Consider the following 22,321-nt stretch of genomic DNA (forward strand, 5'->3'; position numbering starts at 1 on the left):
AGCCCTGGGGAAGCCTCGATTGTGCTGAGCCACTGGCTTATTTCTCTGCATTCATTCATGACTTGCATCCTGATTTCCCCCAGAAGCAGCTCTTGTATACTCTAAGGAAGCTGAAAGCCAAAGTGTGACCCAGAGACTCACTTTGGCTTATCCTTGCCATCAGATTCTGCATCTGATCTCACCAGTAGTACCTGTGTAATCAGCATGGAATATGCATGCCATTTAAGTCTTCAAGATGATTCAGTATTTTACTTTGTGTTACATACATGGGAGGTCAAACTTTCATGAAAAAAAGGGAATGAAAATATAAAGGTCAAGATAATGGTTTACCCTGGGGCAAGGGAAGAAGGTAACAGTGTATGAAAGGATCCACAGGAGGCTTCTAAACACTAGGATGCTGTAGTTCTTTTGCTAATTGTAGAAATCCCCGCCAACTTGTGGGCATGTGACCTTAACAAAGGAAGGAAACCTTTTACTCCTATTAAAATCAAAATTACACAGCACATGTTACCATCTTATTGTTTCAGTGCCCACTTTCACAGAAGAGGAAGAACCATGTTATCAATGTCTTCCTCAAACTAGGTATTTTAATGCCAACCGAGGACCTATGCAATGACCCTGCTATAGCTTGGTTTTGGAATTCCCCTCAAAGGTGTATGTGCTAAAGACATGGCTCTCGGCTTGGCACCATTGGAAGGTGGTGGAAACCTTTAAGAGGTAGGGCTCAGTGGGAGGTCTTGGGTCATTGGGAGCATGCCTTAAAAGGAGATATTGGGATCTCCTACTCTTCCTTTCTCACCATATGGTCAGCACAAAGTAATAAGCTTCCTCCATCATGTTCTCCAACCATGATGTTCTGCCTCAACATAGGCCCCCAAACAACCAGGCAAACCAGCAATGGACAGAAACCTCCAAAACTTTGAGCCAAATATAAACCTTCCCTCCAAATCAGAACCAGAGGCACAGTTAGGGTGATGTTTCCTCTGAGATGTAGGGAGAAGCAGTTAGGCAGCCCCTGGGCAGGTAGCCCTTCCCCTCTGACTGCTCTTCAATGTGCTAGTTCCTCTTGGACTCCTTTCTGTTCCCTTGACCTTCAGTCTTTGATTTGCAATGGCTGATTGTGTAGAGAGGTCAGTATTCAGGATGCTGCAGACCAAGGTCAAAATTAGCAGGTGACCATACAAGCCACACAGCACAATAGGCACAGCCAAGGACTCTAATGTCTACAGTAAGGAGAGGCAGGAACTCACAGACACACCAGGCAGTGGCTCAGCCTAATCCTAAGCACTAGGAAAGGACCTGGCTGTTTACCTATTCTCTTGCCTGGAGCTGATCACAGGATACAATGGAGGATGACATCAGCCAAGGGACAGGGAGATATTGGAAAGGAGGTCCTCAGAAAAGAATGAGGCTTTGATATCAGGTAAAGTGTGGGAATATGAAGAACCTCCTGTCAATAATTGAACCACTGTCACAAATAGATCAACTGGGCAAAAAAATCAACAAAGAAATATTAGAACACAACCAAACTTTTGAATAAATGAACTGAGTAGATATCTACAGAGTGTTTTACCCGACAACATCGGAATACACATTCTTCTCAGCTGCACATGGGACCTTCTCCAAAATAGACCACACAGTAGCTCACAGAACATGCGTAAGTAAATGCAAAGGAATTGAAATTATTCCATGCATATTATCAGACCATAATGCAATGAGATTGGAAATAAATGATAAAAGAAACTACTAAAATTTCATAAACATATGGAAATTAAATAATACCCGATGGATCACAGATGAAATTAAAGAAATTACACAGCTTCTATAATTAAATGATAATGCCAATATAACATATCAGAACTTATGGGACATAATGAAAGCAGGCCTATGAGGGAAATTTATAGCAATGAACACCCATATCAGGAAAACAGAGTGAGCTCAAATAACTTAATGTTGAACTTCAAGCTTCTAGAAAAAGAGGAGCAGGTCAAACCTAAAGCTCATATGAGGGAGGAAATTAAAGATCAGAGAAGAAATTAATTCAATTGAGACTAAGAAAATAATACAAAGAATCAATGAATCAAGGTGTTGGTTCTTTGAAAGGTTAAATAAAATGGACAAACCCTTAGCCAACCTTATCAACAAAGGAAAGAAAAGACTCAAATCCATACAATTTGGAATGAAAAGGGTAAAATCACAGTGGACCAGGAAATCTTCTACACCTATTTGGAGAATTTGTATTCTAATAATATGAAAAATGCAAAAGAAATGAACAGATTCTTAGATACATATGGATTCCCAAAACTGAATCAAGAACATATAAAAATTCTAAATAAACCAGTATCAATCAATGAAATTAAAAATGAAATAAAAAAAAAAAACTCGCCAACAATGAAAAGTTTAGACCAACATATTCATTGCTGAATTCTACAAGAAATTTACAGGAGATCTAATGCCACTACTTCTCAAACTCTTTAATGAAAGTGAAAGAGGAGAAATAGTCCAAAATTCATTCCTGGAAGCAAGCATTACTTTGATATTAAAGCCAGAGAAGGACCCAACTAAGAAAGAGAACTAAATGCTAATCTCCCTAATGAATATAGATGCAAAAATTTTCAGTAAGATACTGACAAACAGCATGCAGCAAATCATGAAGAAGATTATACACCATGACCAAGTGGGATTCATCCCAGGAATGCAGGGATGGTTCAAATCAATTAATGTAATCCACCATATCAATAGAGCCAAAAATAAGAACCACATGATCCTTTCTATAGATAAAGAAAAAGCTTCTGATAAGGTCCAACACTCACTCATGATAAGAACCTTACAGAAAACTGAAATAGATGGTCTTTACCTCAATATGATAAAAGCCATCTATGAAAAACAAACAGCCAGCATCATATTAAATGGCCAAAAACTGAAAGCCTTTACCCTAAAATCAGGCACAAGACAAGGATGTCCATTATCACTACTCTTACTCAATATAGTTCTGGAAACCTTAGCTAGAGTAATTAGAAAAGAGGATGAAATAAAAGGAACAAAGATAGGAAAGAAAAAAGTTAAATTACCATTTTTCACAAATGACATGATACTGTACATAGCAGACCCTAAGAGCTCCACCAAAAGACTTCTAGATTTAATAACCAAATTCAGTAGTGTAGCTGGATACCAAGTCAACACTGAAAAATCAACAGCCTTCCTGTACTTGCATAACAAACTGAACTGACTGACAGAAAAATTAGGGAGACAACACCTTTCACAATAGCATCAAAGAAGAAGAAAGAAAGTAGAAGTAGAGGAAGAGAAGAAGAAGAAGAAGAAGAAGAAGAAGAAGAAGAAGAAGAAGAAGAAGAAGAAAGCAAGGAATCAATCTAACAAAGGAGGTAGAAAAACCTCTACAGTGAGAACAACAGTACTCTGAAAAAGGAGATTGAAGAGAATATTTTTAAAATGGAAAAATATCCCTTGTTCTTGGGTAGGAAGAACCAATATAGTGAAAATGACCCTATTTCCAAAAATTTTATACAGATTTAATACAATCTTATCAAGACCCCAACAGAACCCTGCAGAATTCAAGAAAACAACTAAAATTCATTTGGAACCAGAAGAGACCTAGAACAGCAAAGGCAATTCTGGGCAACAAAGGCAAAGGCGGGGGGGGACATGAAAATTCCAGGCTTGAAATTATAATACAAAGCTACCATGATTAAAAAATAGAACGATACTGGTAAAAAACAGAGCTGAAGCTTTTTCTGGTAAGCCACACAAGCCGTGTGGGACCCATGAAAGAGAAGAGTCAGACAGCGCCTCCTGAGAATCCTCCATGATGGGACTGGGAGGAGCACACCAATAAACCAGCTAGCCAGCCTTTCTAGTAAGCTGCGCAAGCCATGCAAGACCCAGGAAAAGAAAAGTCAGACAGCACCTCCTGTGAGCCTACCTGCGTGTGGGTTGACAGTCACCAACTCCACCCCCCACCCCATGCAACTGGCTTGTTCAGAAGACAGGCTGAGTTGATAGCAACCAAGGTACAAAAAACAACTGTAAACCAGGAGTGGTGGTACACTCTTATAATCCCAGCACTAGGAGACTGAGGCAGCAAGGTTGCTGCGAATTCAAGGCCAATTTGGACTATAATAGGAGACCTTGTCTCAAAAAAAGGCACTTTAAAAAAAAAGCAACTATATTGCTTGGTAGACTTTGCAGGCCTGGAGTGAGCAGTCTGAGCATCTGTTGGGAGGGTGACAGTATAAAGTATAGCAAGTATAGGGGATTTCCTTCTATCTTATTTATTTAATTTTTTTTTTTTTTTGGTCTTTTTCGTTTTTATCGGTACCAGGGATCGAACTCAGGACTGCCTGCTGGCAAGGCAGGCACTTATGCCGCTGAGCTAAATCCCCAGCCCCTTCTATCTTATTTTTGAAATCCAATATTGGTCTCAGTGTTTTATTTTGCTTTATTCAATATTCTGTTTTGATTGGCTTTACTCTGTTTTGTTTTGGTTTGATTTTGCTATATCTGAAAGAATGGACAACTATTGTGATGATAACAAGATATACTATGGTAACTATTGGTGTTTTCCTATTATTCTACTTTGAAGTTCTGTACCAATTTCACTGCTTTGTTTTAACTGCACTTATTGTTTTGTTTTGTTGGGTTTTATTATCTTTAAAATAAAAAAAACAGAGCTGAATTATAATGGAACAGATTAGAAGATGCAGAAACAACTTCTGACATACTTAGCCACCTTGTCTTTGACGAAGGTGCCAAACAATTCAGTGTAGAAATACAAACCTCTTTTTTAAAAAACTGACTTTCTGCATGCTGAAGATTAAAATTAGAATTATATCATTCCTCATACACTAAACTAAATTTGAAATGAATCAAAGATCTAAATATTAAAACAGAAATAGTAAATCTGCTGGAAGAGAGAATTGGCAGAATTCTAGAAGACATGGGTACAGGCAAAGTCTTTATCAACAAAATCCCAGTGGCACAGGAACTATCACAAAGAATCAACAACTTGGATCTTATCTCATTAAAAAAAAACCGTTGGTACAGCAAAAGAAACAGAGTGAAGAGACAACCCATAGTATGGGAGAACATTTTTGCCAGATGTTTCTCAGACACTAAGAACTACTATCTAGAATATAAAGAACTTCAAAAAATCAGACCACCCATCCAAATTTAAAGAACCAATCCAAAAATGGGCATCTGAGATGAATACATGCTTCTCAGATGAAGAAGTACAAACAGCAATATATGAAAAAATATTCAACATCACTGGTCATTTAAGAGATGAAAATTAAAACAATGCTGAGATTCCATCTGACCCCAGAACGAATGGTTGCTCTCAAGAAATGAAGCAATAACAAACGCTGAAGGGGCTGTGGGGAAAAAGAATCCCTTCTCCACTGTTGGTGGGAGAGCAGACTGGTGCAACCATTGTGGAAATCAGGATGCAGGTTCCTCAAAAAACTAGGATTAGAGGTCCCATTACCCAGCTATTCCCCTTCTTGGTATCTTCCCAAAAGAACTAAAAACATTAAACCACAGTGATATACGCACACCCATGTTTACAGCGACACAGTTTTTATTAGCCAAATTTAGGAAACATCCCAAATATCCATCAACTGGTGAATGGGTAAAGAATATGTGGGGTTTTAAAAATATGCAATGGAGTACTACTCTGCCATAAAGAAAGATAAACTTGAGACATTTATGGGTAGATGGATGCACCTTGAGACTGTACTCTTAAGTGAAATAAATTGGATACACGTGTGAATACCACATTGTTTCTTGTGATGTGAGAAATCAAAAATGTTAATAAGAACCAAAATATATACTAGGTATCATGAAATAGAAAAGAAAATGTTCAAATGAGGAGTGGAAAAAGGGAGAGGGAAGGAAAGAAGGGAAAAGTTAACAAAATGAGAAAAGAAGGAAAAAATGAAAACAAAGGTTTTCTAGATGTGGAGGGGAGGAGGGGTTAAAGGGAGGGTAGACGAATGGGAAGAAAATAAGTTGTCTCATGTACAGGTACAAATTCTCTATGACGAATTTGATCATTATGTATATCTAAAATGTACCAATAAAATATAATTGGAAAAGAAACAAATTGAGAGGATGAAATGGACAGAGAGGAGACTGCTTCTGACAGCATCTCCAGAACCTGACTTCCTCCTTAACCAACCTCAACGGCCAAGCCCTTCTGGACCAGGTGTCCCTTCCCACTTACCTTCCCCAAGAATGAAAGGAGAGATGTCCTGTGAGGTGCCCCAAGGGAAAAGAGATAGACCTCGGTCAGGAAGTGGAGTAGCAAGGGATCTCTTCACCTCAAAGGACTGGGTACCCACCAACACTGCTTTGATGTTGCCCTCTCTTCAAGGAGACAGTCTGAAGAGGTCATAAGTAAAGGTACTTGTAACCAGCTTCAATGACCCTGGTTCTATAAAGTCCTACACTTCCTCATTTTATTCACTCCTATCCCACTACCAGTCTCTCAGCCACTCCTTGCAGAATGATTTGGGCCCTGCTATCTGGTGTCAGCCTTATATATTGCTGAATACTTTGGTGTATTCTTCTCACAAACTGGCAAGCCTCAACTCACCTGTCCAGACTGCTCATCAGCACAATCTCTATGAGGCCTTCCCTTAAGTATAGCAAAGTGAATGTATTCATTATGAAAAAGATGTACTTGAAGTAAAGTACACAGGTGGGATAACTAGCAGCTTGACTATAGTTGTAGAGTTAGTTGGAAGATCAGATTCAGGAACTCTCAGCATCAGGAAAGAATAAAATAATTAAAATTAAAAGAAATTAAGAATAGAAGTTTTAGCATCTTGGTAATAGACTTAAAGGGTGTGTCTGAATAAATAAATAGGAGAAAACATTTGAAGAATGGAGATAAATATCACAGAATTAAAGTCTGCAACTTACAATCATCAATTTTGTTTCTATATACAAGCAGATAGATAGAAAACAATAATTTTATCATGAAAAAGTCTTTAATGGACATCAGACTCTAGATTCTTCAGTTTTTCAACACAGACTCACACCAATGACTCTGCAGGCAGTTTCAACGCTTTCAGTCTCAGATTGGTACTGCATCCCTGATTCTCTTGTTCTGGCTTTCAGCATCTTGAAATGAGCACCTGCCGGATCATCCGGCTCTCCAGTGTGCAGATGACCATTGTGGACTATCCTGCCTCTGATCCTGTAAGCATATCTAATAAATCACTTTTGATCATGGTATTTTTTTAAATAGCCTTTAAAGTCAATTGCGTAAGATTGCTACAAATAAATCTAACAGGAATAAGACCTTTTTATTTACTCTATAAATATAGAACAATATTTTTATTCAGTTGATTATATAACTTATAGTTCTATAAGTCATATAAATTTTAAAATGAGATTAAAGATGTAAATACAGTGATAGATTATATTCATATGCTTATCGTTCCAATATTACAAGGATATCAGTCCCCCCCAAATTATCTATAGATTCAATATGATACCAATTGAAACTGATAAAATTAGGTCTGTGTCATTCCAGAACCTCTACTATTCCCACATATTATTTCACAGTCATGCCTTTTCTGCAGGGGTACTCAGAATGGAAAATGAGTGAATTCTGGTTTGTTACTCACATGTGTCCATCATTGTGGTTGAGCAATTATTTGCAAAGTTTCCCTATTAGACATAACTAAAAATATTGTTTCATATATTATTTTTCCCATAAAAATGCCAGAGATAATGTAAAAATTGACACTCAAAATTACCACTGTGGTTGTTTAGACCCTTCTTCCAAAGATCATAGTCAATACATTTTGGACTCTGCTTTGCGTCACATGCTCATACGTGGAAGATTCTAAGTATGGGAAGATTTCCCTTTCTTCTCCCTCCTCCTTACAAACATGAATTTACTGAGCAACTAAATGTGATAAGAAAAACTACTTTGAAGATAATGATACATAATATATTAACCATCGTTAATTTCCCATTATCTTGTTCTGAAATTCTGTATCATTGGTTTTTATTGTTTTTTTCTCTTTAAAACAATAAATACATAAATAAAAGAAACTGATAGGGCCCTGAAGGGGCTCATATACCTGTAAATTTCAGCTATTTGTGAGGCTGATGCAAGAGATTACAAGTTTAAGCCCATCTTAAAACTCGCTGAGACCGTGTCTCAAATTTTTAAAAAAATTTAAAAAGGTTGGACATGTATAGTTTAGTGATAGAGCACCCCTGGGCTTAATTTTGAGTAAATGGCTAGGGGTGAGTGGTAGATGTTAAGAGTGAAATAAAGCCAAGCATTGTGGGACCTTACCTCAAAATAAAAATGGCTTAGGATGTAACTTAGTGGTAGAGCACCTCTGGGGTTTGATCCTCAGTACCAAACCTAAAAATTAAAAAAAGGTTGATGGAGTTTATTGAATTCCAAAACGTATCTAGAAATGGAAAACGTCAAGTAGCCCTGATTCTAGAAGAACCTTGTAAGAGGTTTTGCCCTAACAGATATCAAGAGTTTAAATAAATTAAGATTGTAGTGTTGGCAAAAAGGGTAGAAAAACAGTCCAGTGGAACACACAGTTTAGAAAAATACCCACCCATAATTATAAAATTTAGCCCAATAGAGTACTAGTAGCCAGGTAATCTTTTTGACAAATGGCATTGTAACAGTTGGGTGACTAAATTAAAAACTAAAACAAAAAAATGAAACTAAATTGGATGTCTATCTCAAATCATACATTAAAAAAACCCAAAACTCACACAATTCCCAGGTAAAATAAAGATGGAAACAATATTATTGACATTGGAATGATAAAACATTTCTAAAATAATACACCAAGCCAGATGTGGTGGTGAACTCCTATAACAGTAGCACTGCAGAGGCTGAGGCAAAAGGATCATTGTGAGTTCAAGACCAGCCTGGACTACATGAGTCCAAGGCCATCTGAAATATATAATGAGACTCTGTCTAAAAAAATAAAAAATAAATAGACCCATATATTTCACCATGTACTAAACTAAAATCAAAATGGATCGAACACCTAAGTGTTAAACAATCTGCTGGAAGATAAAATAGATAAAACTCTCAAAGACATAAGCAGAAACAGAACCTCTGTTACACAAGAAGATGCTCCGCAAAGTAACCAAATAACAGAGTGAAGAAAAAACTTTCAGAATGGAAAACAAATTGCCGGCTCTTCCTCTGAGGACTAATATCTAGAAAATAAAAAGAAATCAAGTAATTTAGACGTCCAAAAATAAAAGATTCGATCAAAAACTAGGCTATTGAAAAGCCAGGTGTGGTGGCACATGCCTATAATCCTACCATTTGGGAGGCTGAGGCAACAAGGTCACCACAATTTTGAGGCCAGCCTGGGGTACATAGTGAGTTCAAGACAAATGTGAGCTACACAGTTGATACTGTCTAACAAAACAAAACAAAACAAAACAAAGCAAAACAGAAAAAAAGGCAATTGAAAGACATTTCTCAGGAGAAGTACAAATGACCAATAAATCTGTTTAAAATGTTGAACATCCCAGGCCATAAGTAAAGCAAATTAAAAACAGCCCTGAGATGCCTTCTTACTCCAGAAAAATGTCTATCCACAATAAATCAGATAATAACAAGAATGTGCTGGAAAAGGAACACTTCTGCATTGTTGGTAGAAATATAAATTAATACAATTGTTACGGAAATCAGTATGGAGATTTCTCAAAGGAATAAAAATATAAATTCCATTTGATGCAGCTATTTCTTTTCTAGGTATCTGCCCCAAAAGAGTTCAAAGCCAGTATGGGCTACATGGTGAATTTGGGTCCAGTCTAGAATATATGGTGAGATCCCATAGTCAGAAGCACAAAACAAATGAACACACACAAAAAAATGTTTATAGTAACAGCCTGTGTGCCCATCAGCAAATAAATGGATAAAGAAAATGTGATATCCTAGGATAGCAAAAGCAATTCTGGGCAACCAAGGAAAGGTAGGAAGCAATCCCTGACTTGAAATTATACTATGAAGCTACTATGATAAAATCAGCATAGTACTGGGGAAAAAACAGACATGAATATCATTGTCACACATTAGAAGATGCAGATACAACTACAAATATTCAGTTACCTTATCTTTGACAAAGGGACCAAACATGTTCCCTGGGAGAAAGACAGCTTCTTTAATAAATGCTGCTGGAAAAACTGGATCTCTATATTCCAAAGACTAAAACTAGACCCATGTCTATCACCATGCACTACACTAAAGCTGAAATGAATCAAAGATCTAAACATAACAGACACACTAAATCTACTGAAATAAAAAGTAGAAATATTGAGCATATAGAGGTAGGCAGAGAGTTCACGAACAGGACCCAGACTTCACAGAAAGTACTTCAAAGAATCAACAACTGGGATTGCATCTTATTAAAAAGCTTTTTAACATCAAAAGAATTCACCAACAGAGTGTAAAGACAACCTACAGAGTGGGAAAAATTTTAGCCAATTGTCCCTCACTCAGAGGAATTCTATCTAGAATCATAAATAATCAAAAAATCAGACCCCCAAATTCAAAGACTCAATAAAAAATAGGTATCTGAGATGAATACAGACATCTCAGATGAAGAAATCAGATGATAAATAAATATATGAAAAAATGTTCAACATCATTTGTCATTCATGAGATGTAAATCATAACAACAGTGAGATTCCATCTCATTCCAGAAAGAATGGCTATCATCAAGAAATCAACCAACAACAAATGCTGGAGGGGCTGTGAAGAAAAAGTAACCCTTCTCCACCGTTGATGGTAGTGTAGACTGGTGACACCACTGTGGGAAATAGTGTGAGGATTCTTCAAAAAAGTAAGATTAGAAGTCCTATTTCACCCAGCTATTCCTCTTCTGGATAATTTCCCAGAAAAATTAAAAACATCATACCACAGCAACATATGTGCACCCATGTTTATAGCAGCACAATTTGTAACAGCTAAATCTTGGAAACAAACCAAATGCCCATCAGCCAAGGAATGTATTAAAAAAGATGTGGCCTTTTTATACAATTGAATACTACTAAGCCACAAAGAAGGGTACACTTGAGACTTCTATAGGTAAATGGATGCAACTTGAGATCTTACTCATATGTGAAATAAATGAGATTCCCATATTTAAATATCATAGTGACTCCCTGGTGTGAAACACTGAAAGAGTAAATAAGGTCTAAAATGTAGAATACATATTGTGAAATGGGAAGTAACTGTTCAAAAGGAAAAAGGAACTAGGATGGGGGAAAGAAGAAAGAGCAGAAAGGAAAAGGGCAAAATGCAAGGTAGTTGTACCATCACTGTCTCTTAGTTCATTGAAAAGGAAAGTTCCTGCTAATACTGATTGGAGAAATTTTTATGCCCATGTCTTATACTTTGAGCAACTACTTTAAAGATAACAACATGCAATGTGTTAACTATTGTTATTCTCCTATTATTTTGTTCTGAATTTTTTTTACCTTTTTTCCATAAAATAAACAATGTGTCCATACAAAATGGAAATCATCCTAATAGAAGGATAAATTTGAGGCATTTATAGGAAAATGGATGCACCTGGAAAATGCAATGTTGAGTGAAATAAATCAAGACATATAAGTTTAAATACCATAGGGGTGCCTGTCCTGTCTTGTGTCTAGATGTTCCCCCAAAGTCTCATGCAGTAATAGGTGGGAATTTTTCAGAGTTGGCTGTATCTAGAAGGTGTAATGTTGGGATTAAGGATGTGTGAATACTAAATTATCCCACTGATTAGCTTGGCACCCACCCTAAGCCTCATATCCTGGATAGAATATAAAGGAACAAAAAGAAGCTGCTAAAGTTACTTGCACTTGCTTCTTTAATACTTTGTTGCTTTGCTACCTTCTGCCCACCATGAACTGTTTCTCCTCTGTGATGCCTGTTTGCCATGCCACCCTGCCTTGGAGCCAGCCCCTTATGGGCTGGACTCTCTACAAACGATAAACCAAAATAAGCTTTCTTCCTTTAATTTCTGGTGTCATGTATTTTGTCTCAGCAATGACAAAAATAACTAAGACAGAATTTGGTACTGAGTGTGGGGTTGCTGTTGTGACTATACCTGATCATGTGATTCAGGTGCTTTTGGAACTTGCTTGTGAGAAGAGTTTGGAAAGGTCTGGAGATGCCAGCTGAAAAAGCAGTCCTGGGAAGTCTTCAGCTACACTTCACGGGAGATCCTGGCAGAAGACCAGAATGATGATAGAAATGATGCCGTTAATGATCAGGCTCAGGGGCAGATGGCGGGACAACAAGATGGCGACAGAGACGGCGGAGCTTCAAAAACTGAAGCTTGCTGAACTAAAACAAGAATGTCTTGCGCATGGTTTAGAGAACAGCTCCAGGCATATCTTGAAGAACATGCCGAAGAGGAGACAAATGAAGATGATGTACTGGGAGATGAAACAGAGTAAGAAGAACCAAAGCCTATAGAACTGCCTGTCAAAGAGGAACAATCCCCTGAAAAAACTGTTGATGTGGCAGCGGAAAAGAAAGTGGTAAAAATTACATCTGAGATGCCACAGACTGAGAGAATGCAGAAGTGGGCTGAACGATTCAATGTACCTGTGAGCTTGGAAAGCAAGAAAGCTGCTTGGGCGGCTAGGTTTGGAATTTCTTCAGTTCCAACAAAAGGTCTATCATCTGACACCAAACCTATGGTTAACCTGGATAAGCTAAAGAAAAGAGCACAAAGATTTGCTTTGGATGTCTCTTCAATCTCTAGAAAGTCTGAAGATGATGAAAAGCTGAAAAAGAGGAAGGAACGATTTGGGATTGTCACAAGTTCAGCTGGAATTGGAACCACAGAGGATACAGAAGCAAAGAAGAGGAAAAGAGCAGAGCGCTTTGGGACTGCGTGACGAAAAGTTCTTGATGCTTTCTCTTCTTTGGTGGTTTCCATTTCTGATTCTTCTTGGTCACATATATACCTAAGTGCACAGTCACATGCCTGCGTCCTGCTTTGCAGTGAGGAAGCATGTAACCCAGGTACATCCATGAACTCCAGCAGTGATTTGACCTACTGCTGTTCCAACTTTAAGATTGTTGTGGTTTTGTTTTTAATTATTTTGCTTGTTAATAAAAAATATATACAAAAGAAAAAAATCAGGCTCAGGAGGTTTCTGCTGGCTAGGAGTGCATTGTCTATTGAACTGCAGATTATGTGTGTTATGTCTTGGCAGAAAGTTTGTCTGCATTTTGCTCATGTCCAGAGTCTTTGCCTGAGACTGAGATTAAGGGCATCAGACTAATCAATCTTGCAGAAGAAATTTCAAAACAGTCTAATGTTGAGAAGGTGGCATGACTACTGTTGAGGTCTTTTAGTGAGATTTATGTTGAGAATCAAGATCAAAGATCCTAGCAGAGTGACTTAAAATGTTGTGAGTTTGGCCAGAAAGGACACTCAAGTAAAGCTGTGGATGGCAAAGGTGGAACAGAGGAGGTCTTGATTGCTGCGAGTAGGAGAATAGAAACGATGGCCTGGGGGCATCACAAAAAGCAACTAGTTTCCACTTTTTGCAGCCTCAGAGTTGCAAAGATGAAAGACTTTGCTTTCAGAAGGAAGCCCCACAGTTCCATGCTCCAGATGGTGGTGGCCTAGAGAATTTGTTCTTCTGAATTGGGCTTAGAGTGCTCAGTAATCTCAGCACTCAACTTATACAGCCGTCAGGGAAGGAAGCCTGGATATTGCTCCAGCTGGCAGCAGATCCTGGCATCATCCATGTGGTACTGGTTTTAGGTTTATGTAGAATGCAAGAGTTGTGGGTTAGGAAGGCTTCCACCCTGATTTCAAAAAAAGGCTGGGAGGCCAGGCAGCGTGCTGAGAGGGCAGGTGTGAAGCTGTGAGTGTGAACTTGAAGGTGCAGTGGAGACACCAGAAGTTTGGAGAAGACAAGAATGTGGGTCATCTGAGGAAAACTGCAAAGAGGGAGCAGAACAGGCCCATGAGAAAAGTAATGGTAGCTACAATCACCAGCAGTGCCATACAGGCAGAGCTAGCTACCCAAGAGCTTTGGAGTTCACATCCTGCCACAGAATACCTTGGGTGCTGCACATGGAGCTACAGGATTTATACACTGCTGGATTTTGGACTTGCTTGGTCCTCTTCTTTTCTATCCTCTATTTGTACCTTTTGGAATGGTAGTTTTTATCTTGTCCCATTGCATGTAGGAAGTTTTTAACTTTCTTTTCTTTTGTACAGGGCTCACAGCTAAGAGTTTGCCTTAAATCTCAGAAGACTTGGTATTTGGGAATTTTCAGCAATACTGAACCTGTTAGAACTTTGGCATCTGTTAGACATGGACTAAATGTGGTCCCCAGTACCAAGAGAAAGAGAGAGAGAGAGAGAGAGAGAGAGAGAGAGAGAGAGAGAGAGAATGCCTCCACTGTGGAGGTTAGACTGGAGATTCCTCAAAAAGCTGGGATTGGAGGTCCCATTTGTTCCAGCTATTCCACTTCTAGGCATATTCCTAGAAGAACCGAAAACATCATACTATGTGATATATGTGCACCCATGTTTATAGCAGCACAATTTGTAATAGCCAGATCTTGGAAACAACCTAAGTGCCCATCAACTGAGGAATGGATTAAAAAAGTTGTGGTATTTTTATACAATGGAGTACCACTCAGCTATAAAGAATGATCACATTGAGATATTTATAAATAAATGTATGCAACTTGAGACCATACATATAAGTGAAATAAATCAAACTCACATGTATAAATACTGTGTAGTCTACTTAGTGTAAGAAATGGTAAGAGAATATAAGATTTTATGGTAATCATGATTCCCTATTACATTGCTTTGAAGCCTTATAATGTTTTCATTCATTAGTTGGAATGGTTTTATTTTTTGTGTGATTTTTTTATGTGTGATGGTATGAACAGCTAATTTGAAGAAAACAAGACATTATGGCAACTATTATTTATTTAATATCATTTTGTTTTGAAGTCCTACCATGCTTTTGTTCTTCTGTTTCTATTGGTTCTATCATGTTGTATTTTATTGGATTTTAATATGTGTGATAGCATAAATTTTTTATGGATAATGAGCTAGTAGAATAGCCATTGTTCATTTTCTGTTATTTAGTTCTGAATGCCCTGTAATACTTTCATTTTCTTGAATGGTTTTATACTATTTGTTACGTTTGATACTATTATATGTGAAAGTGTGCACAACTATTTCAAAGCAAGAGACATTATGGTAGCTACTGTTAATATCCGGTTGTCTTGTTGTGAAGTTCTGTGTTGCTTACATTGTTCTGTTCTGATCTGCTGTGTTCTGTCCTCATTTGTTTTAGTCTCTTTAAAATAAAGTTGTAAAAAAAGAATTAAGGCATGCCATGTACAGGAACCTAAAAAGCACAATGAATATAAACATAAACATGAGATAATAATAACAACAATAATAATGAAAATAGCAAAATGAGATTTAGAGATTAAAAAAAGAGCAGTGGGTAGGGTGAGGATTAAAAGAAAGGCACAAGCTGTGTTATGTGCATGTCCCTGCTCCCATGATGAATGTAAACTTCATGTATAGCAAATATGTACTAATAAAATATAAATAATAAATGATTTTGAAAGTTTTTACCATAAAAAGAAATGTAGGAGATAGATATGTTTAATCTTATTGATGCATTATACAATTTACACAGGTATCAAGACATCACATTATTCTATTAATATATACAATTTCTTTTTTGTGATTCTCTGTTATGCCCAGCATATCACACATGCTAGGCAAGTGCACTACCACCCACAGAGTGTATCCATGGTCTTTATAGAATATTTGTTTTCATGTTTCAGTTAAAAAAAATAAATTTAATTTTGAAAAAGAAACCATGCAAACCAATTAAAATGTAGGCAAAAGTCCTAACCAGGCATTTCACCAAAAAGATACACATATTGCACATTAGCACATGAAAAAGATGTTCTACACATGCCACCACAGAAATGCAAATTAAAGACAACAATGATATGTCAGTACATAACTATTGGAATAGCTGAAACCCAGAACACTTAGAACACCAAATGCTGAGAAGGATGTGGCCACAGGAGTTCTTATCTATTGCTCATAGGAATGCAAAGAGGTACGGCCATTTTGGAAGACAGTTTGACAGTTCCATACAAAACTACATTGTCTTAGAATATTGTCTGGCTAGCACAGTCCTTTTCAGTTTTCCCAAGTTAGCTGAAAACGTATGTCCACATAAAAACCTGCACACACATATTTATGTCAGTTTTATTCATCAATTCCAAAATTTTGGAGCAATCAAATGTCCTTTAGTAAGTGAATGGATAAAAAAAACAGTGGTACTTCCAGATGGTGGAATATTATTCAGCACTGCAAAGAGCTATCAAGCCATTGAACACATGCAGGAACCTTAAATACACACCACTAAGTGTAAGAACACAATATATAAAGGTCATATACTGTATGACCCCCAAATAACAACATTCTTGAAAAGAAATATCCATGGAGCCAGGCAAATTTAGTGATTACCAGTGGTTAGAGCAAAGGGGGAGATAAAATAGGCAGAGCACAGAAGGGTTTTAAGGGCAGTAAAACTACTCTGTGTGTTACTATAATAGTGGATATATATCATATTTGTTTACCAAATCCATAGCTTGTACACAAGAGGGAACCCTCATGTAAACTATGGACTTTGTTTATAAAATGTCAAGATAGGTTCATGAATTACAACAAATGTACAATTTTGTTGTGAGATGTAATTGTGGAGGAGACTGTGCATGAGTGGGATCAGGGTGTATATGGAAACTCTCTGTACTTTATACTCAGTTTTTCTATGGACCTAAAACTACTCCAAAAAGTAAAGTTTATAGTATAAAAAGAAAGAATTTTTTTTGTATGGCACTGGAAATTGAATCCAGGGCCTTCCATATGCCAGGCAAACATTCTAACGCTGAGCAATATCCCCAACCCCTTCTTAGTTTTTATTTTGAATAAAGGTCTCATTAAATTGTTCAAGCTGGCTCCAAATTTGCAGTCCTCTTGCCTCAGCCCTCGAGTAGCTAAAATTAAAGGTGTGCATCATCATATCTGGCTTTTAAAGAGAAATCTTTGTCTCTTCTAGGGCCAGAATTATCACAGCCTAAAATCAGACATAGAGCCAAATCCTGTAGGTTGCCAATTTAGAATGCAGGTTAAATTCACAGAACCGCTAGAGTTCTTATGTGAAAACAAGGTTAGAGAAAGGGGAGACCTTGAGAACTGAAATATAAATGCCAAAGTACGCCAGGTTTGAAACCCTAAACTCCACCTTCACTGAGACCTCCTTGTCAGCAGAGGCAGCCCTTCATCCCCAGTCTAATGGGGCTGGTACTACATGATTTGGGGTCTCTCTCAGTATTTAGCTAATTTTTCTTAAGATCCACCAATATCACCCCTTCCTGCCTCCAGATTTATTTCTAGACTCAGATTCTTGTATGTCTTACAAGAAGCAGACTCAAACCTATGTATAGGAATTAGCTCTGTGGTTGACAAATTATGAAACAGTGTTGATTGTGATACAATGTGTACAATACAAAATTTGTCATTAAAACCACTTTTAGTGTACAATTAGATGGCATTAATTACATTCACAATGTTGTACAACCATAACTACCACCTAGCTTGAGTACTTTCACTGCTCTAAACAGAAACTTTGAACCAATTAAGCAATTATTCCCCTGTACTCCCAGACCCTGGTTAATCTCTAATCAACTGTGTCTGTGACTTTACCAAATCCAGATAATCCTATTTAAGTGCAATCCATCTTTGTCCTCTGTGTCTGGATTATTTCACTTAAAATAACATCCTCAGAATTGATCTATGTTGTAACACATGGTCAAACTTCATTCATTTTTATGATTAAATAATATTACAGTGCTTGTATATAATACATTTTGTTTACCCTTTATCTGTTAATGGATATTTATGTAGTTTTCACCTTTTGGCTACTATGAATAATTTTGTAATGCACATAAGCATAATAGTATCTGTTTGAGTCCCTCTTTTCAGCTCTTTTTGGTCTATACCTAGGAGCAGACTTGTTAGGTCATATGGCAATTCTTTTTCATTATTTCTTTACTGATTTTTTTTTATTGTGATAGGAATTGAACCCAGGACCTCACACATGTTAAGCAAGCATTTTAACAGCTCAATTCTGTTTAACTTTTTGAGGAACTGCCTAATCATTGTAAACAGTGGTTGCTCCATTTTGCATTCCCACCAGCAATGTACTGTAGTTACAATTTCTCCATATTCTCTCCAATACTACTTTCTTGTTTTAAAAATATCACCTATGATCCTTATAACAGATTGTGATTGATTTGTATTTCTTTGACTGATAATGTTGAGCATCTTTCCATGTGTTTCTTGGCTATGATCATTTTATAATTTTTTTTCAATACTGGAGACCAAACTCACAACTTCGCACTTGCCAGGCAGGTGCTTATGCCACTAAGCCAAATCTCCAGCCCTTATTTTTATATCTTTTCAGGAGAAATAGCTATTCAAACCCTTTGCCTGTTTTTAAAAACAGGAATGTTTGTTGTTTTGATGTTGTTTTTGAGACAGGTGCAATCTGGCCTTAAACTCATGACAATCCTCCTGTCTCAGCCTCCCACATACTGGGATTACAGGTATGTGCTACTATACCTAGCTACTTGTTGAGTTGTACAAGTTCTTTACATATTCTAGACCATAAATCCTTATCACATATATGATTTTAAAATATGTTCTCTTATTCTGTGGGCTTTTAAATTTTTTGATAGTGTCCTTTGATTCACAAAAATCAATGTTGATTAAGTCCAGTTTGTCTATTTTGTTCTATATTATTGCTAATACTTTTGTTGTCTAAGAATTCATTGCAAAAATCAAAGGTCATGAAGATTAACCTGTACATTTTCTTCTATACAGTTTTTGGGTTTTAGCTCTTAAATCTAGGTCACTATTCAATTTAAAAGTTAATGGCATATGTTGTGAGATTGGGAGTCCAATTTCATTCTTTACATAGGGAAATCCAGTTGTCCCAGCACTGCCTATTGAAGAGGCTATTCCCTTCCCCACTGAATGGACTTGTAACCCTTGTCAAAAATCATTTGGCTGATTGTAGGCTTAACTCAGTGGCAGAGGGCTGTTCGCTCCCCAGGACCACACAACAGACACATGGACACACAGACACACATGCTGATGGCATGTTTTTGTTTTTCCAAGGTTGTTTTGTTTATAATCCCTAATGATCCCATGTGAATTTGAAGAATGGCTTATTTCTGCAAAAGGGGTGTTTGAAGTTTTGTAGGTACTGTACTGACTCTGCAGATCACTTTGGCTAGCATTAGCATCTTAACAATATTGTCATGCAATTCATGAACATGGGGGTGGTTCTTCCATTCCTTTAGATCTTGTTCAATTTCTTAACTATTTTTTGTTGGTACTAGAGGTTAATATTGTATATACTGGTTGAATCTGTAGGTCATTTTGACTAGTATTAACAGCTTTAATGATATTAAAAATTCTGATCCACAAACATGGAGTGTATTTCTATTCATTTAGCTCTTCTCTATCTTTTCTAATTTTATGTTATTTTAATTTGGTACTAGGGATTGAGCCCAGGGCCATGTACATGCTCTACCACTGAACTACATTCCCAGACCTTTAATGTCTGTTTGTTTGGGTTGTTTTTGAGATGGTTGAATTCACTATGTTGTGTAGGTCAGCCTTGAACTTGTGATTCTCCTTCCTCAGCCTTCCAAATTCTGGGATTAAAGGTATATGCCATGGTGGTGTTTCTTCTTTAAGCAATTTTGTTTTGTTTTTATGTATGCCTTTCTCTCATTATTCCTAGGCATTTTATTCTTTTACATGCTATTATAAATGGCATTTTAAGTTAATTTGACTCATTGCTAGTGTATATTTTGTTGATCTTGTTCCCTGCTACTTTGCTGAACTTGTTAGCTGTGTTTTTGCATTTGACATGCCTTTTTTGTATGAAAATCAGATGATCATTCTTAAATTTCCCTTGTTCTATTAATGTGATGTATTACCTTGATAGATTTTATTTTGAAGACCTTGTATTCCTAGAAAAAAATCCCATTTGATCATGTTGTTAAATACTTTTAATCTTTTGTTGGATTTTTCTTACTACTATTTTGTATCTTTACTTATTTATTTTTGGGTATTGGGGATCGAACTCACACCTTCACACTTGTGAGACAGATACTTATGCCACTGAGCTAAATCCCCAGCCCTTGTATCTATATTTATAATGGATATTGCCCTGTCATTTTCTTTTCTTATCATGTATTTATCTGGATTTGGTGAGGTCAAATTTTTCAATATGAGTATACTTATTAGCAATCTTGGATTTGTTAGCAAAGGAAGCTATGAATAATTTCTAAGAGGTGTTTCACTTGAATTATACAGATTGTAAGTAACGCAGGGTCTTAGATCCCAGTCATGGACTTGGCCCCAGATGACTGGGTAAGATTTTAAAAAACCCACCAAAACAAAAAGAGGTGTTTTATTGATTGGATGAAATCTGAACTCAGTACTAGTCTGTGTTAAATTAAGATGCTAGAAATTCTATGGTACAATGTAGACAAAGGAATCAAAATGTTTGGGGTTTTTTATTATTTATTTTTATTTTAAAGAGGGAATCCAAATGTTTAAAGCAATAATATCAGAATTGATTGCTGGGCCTGGAGGAGCAGACCTGTAACCCTAGCAGTCTGAAAGTCTGATATGAAAAGATCGTAAGTTCAAGGCCAGCTTGGGCATCTTAGCAAGATGAGACCCTGTATAAAAATAAAAATTAAAATGAATTGGAGATGTAGCTCAATGTAAAGGCTCTGGGTTCAATCCCCAGTACTACACACACACACACACACACACACACACACACACAAAGGAAAAATGATGGACTTGATTGATTAATCAGGGTAAACCATTCATTTCACCCTCTATATTAACATTATTTTCATAAGGCCTTTGAAAAATATACTGTGAAGTGTGGCAGAGAGTATCTAGGTGAGCATTTAACCTATTTCCTCTTCTTGTGATAAATGCAGACTACATTTTCCAAGTGTCTCTTTGTAATTGAATATGCTTATGGTCTGAGTTCTAGCTAATGGAATGTGAGCAGAAGTGATGTGAATTACATACAGTTCTAGTGCTTAAAGGCCTTCCATGTCTGGCTTAAAGGCCTTCCATGTCTTCTGTCTGGCTGGGATGGGGTTGACAGTATTACAGTGGTGACCGTGTTTTGAATATTTCAATGGGGATGACAGGATCACCTCCAGAGACAAGTTGGGTTTGGTTCCTATAATATACAGTAGAACATAATAGTAATTGATTTGATTTGTGGGGGATCAGTAATAATTACTAAGCATGGTTTCCCTAGAACCAAAATAGATGGTCAAATAATGTTCTACTTGTTATTACAACCCCCTCCACAAAAAACAATCTTCCAGTTTGATAAATGAAGGCCCAATCTAATCATTAAAATGTGGAGTCCTATCTTCTTCCCTTGAAGAAAGGGGAGGGTCCATTTGAAGAACTTTACTACACTTTTCACTAGTGTATGTGATAAAATCTCTGCTTTTCCCACAGGAACCTACAGGTAGGTTACATGTGTGATGGGAACAGGGGAATATGCCGGCCTCTTGAAATACAATGGTTATGAATTTTAATCCCTAGTGACCCAAACTGAAACCATGGTTCACCAGTCTGAGTAGGATCAGCTTATACAAGAAGTTTCAGCCTAAGTTCCTATGCTAGTGCAGGAGAAATCCTATGGTGATTTCTCTATTTCCTGGATAATTACTGAAATACAAACAATATAGATTGGCATAACAGATAGAAGTGCTACAGAGAAAGAGCAAATTAGTGAGTGGCAAGAGCAGACTGAGGTCCTCTTCTGGAAATCAACAGTAAAGAATACAATGATATGGCACATTTTTAAATGACTAAAATGGAAAATAAGATTAGAAGTGGTTATTTTGTAAGTGACCAAGTAGCCTGTGCAGCTGTGCAACCCATGGTGATCTGTGTTAACTGTGCCATCAGGTCCATGAAGTTAATTTTATTTGAGTAGATCTAAAATACACAAGTCAGCTGCCTGAGCAGGTGGGTTATACTCCTCCAACTGCTGCAGTGCCATCCCTTTCCAACCTACAATTGAGGCCTCAAGTGGAGTTCCCTGTGACCATGCCACTAAGGAATATATTAAAATTTGGTTTATAGATAGTCCTGCATGA

The 22,321-nt window shown here is 37.1% G+C and overlaps 2 protein-coding genes and 1 pseudogene across 2 annotated transcripts in view; 2 read left to right on the forward strand and 1 right to left on the reverse strand.

Moving 5' to 3' along the window:
- Kantr (KANTR integral membrane protein) overlaps window positions 1-22,321 on the forward strand; it is a 49,798-nt gene that overhangs the window by 26,626 nt on the left and 851 nt on the right. Inside the window, exon 3 of the transcript XR_001199173.3 lies at window positions 7,141-7,221. The gene's annotated coding sequence lies outside the window, so the exon portion shown is untranslated. The remainder of the gene's footprint in view (window positions 1-7,140; window positions 7,222-22,321) is intronic.
- Kdm5c (lysine demethylase 5C) overlaps window positions 6,992-22,321 on the reverse strand; it is a 50,707-nt gene continuing 35,377 nt past the window's right edge. The window contains exons 26-27 of the transcript XR_010046547.1: window positions 8,336-8,407; window positions 6,992-7,219 (exon numbers count right to left, since the gene is read on the reverse strand). The gene's annotated coding sequence lies outside the window, so the exon portion shown is untranslated. The remainder of the gene's footprint in view (window positions 7,220-8,335; window positions 8,408-22,321) is intronic.
- Window positions 12,305-13,154, forward strand: LOC100717145 (SAP domain-containing ribonucleoprotein-like; annotated as a pseudogene).

The sequence above is a fragment of the Cavia porcellus genome, unplaced genomic scaffold (assembly GCF_034190915.1).
Source record: "Cavia porcellus strain 051 isolate PalLab524CR breed Dunkin Hartley unplaced genomic scaffold, mCavPor4.1 scaffold_3, whole genome shotgun sequence".
Taxonomy (NCBI): Eukaryota; Metazoa; Chordata; class Mammalia; order Rodentia; family Caviidae; genus Cavia; species Cavia porcellus.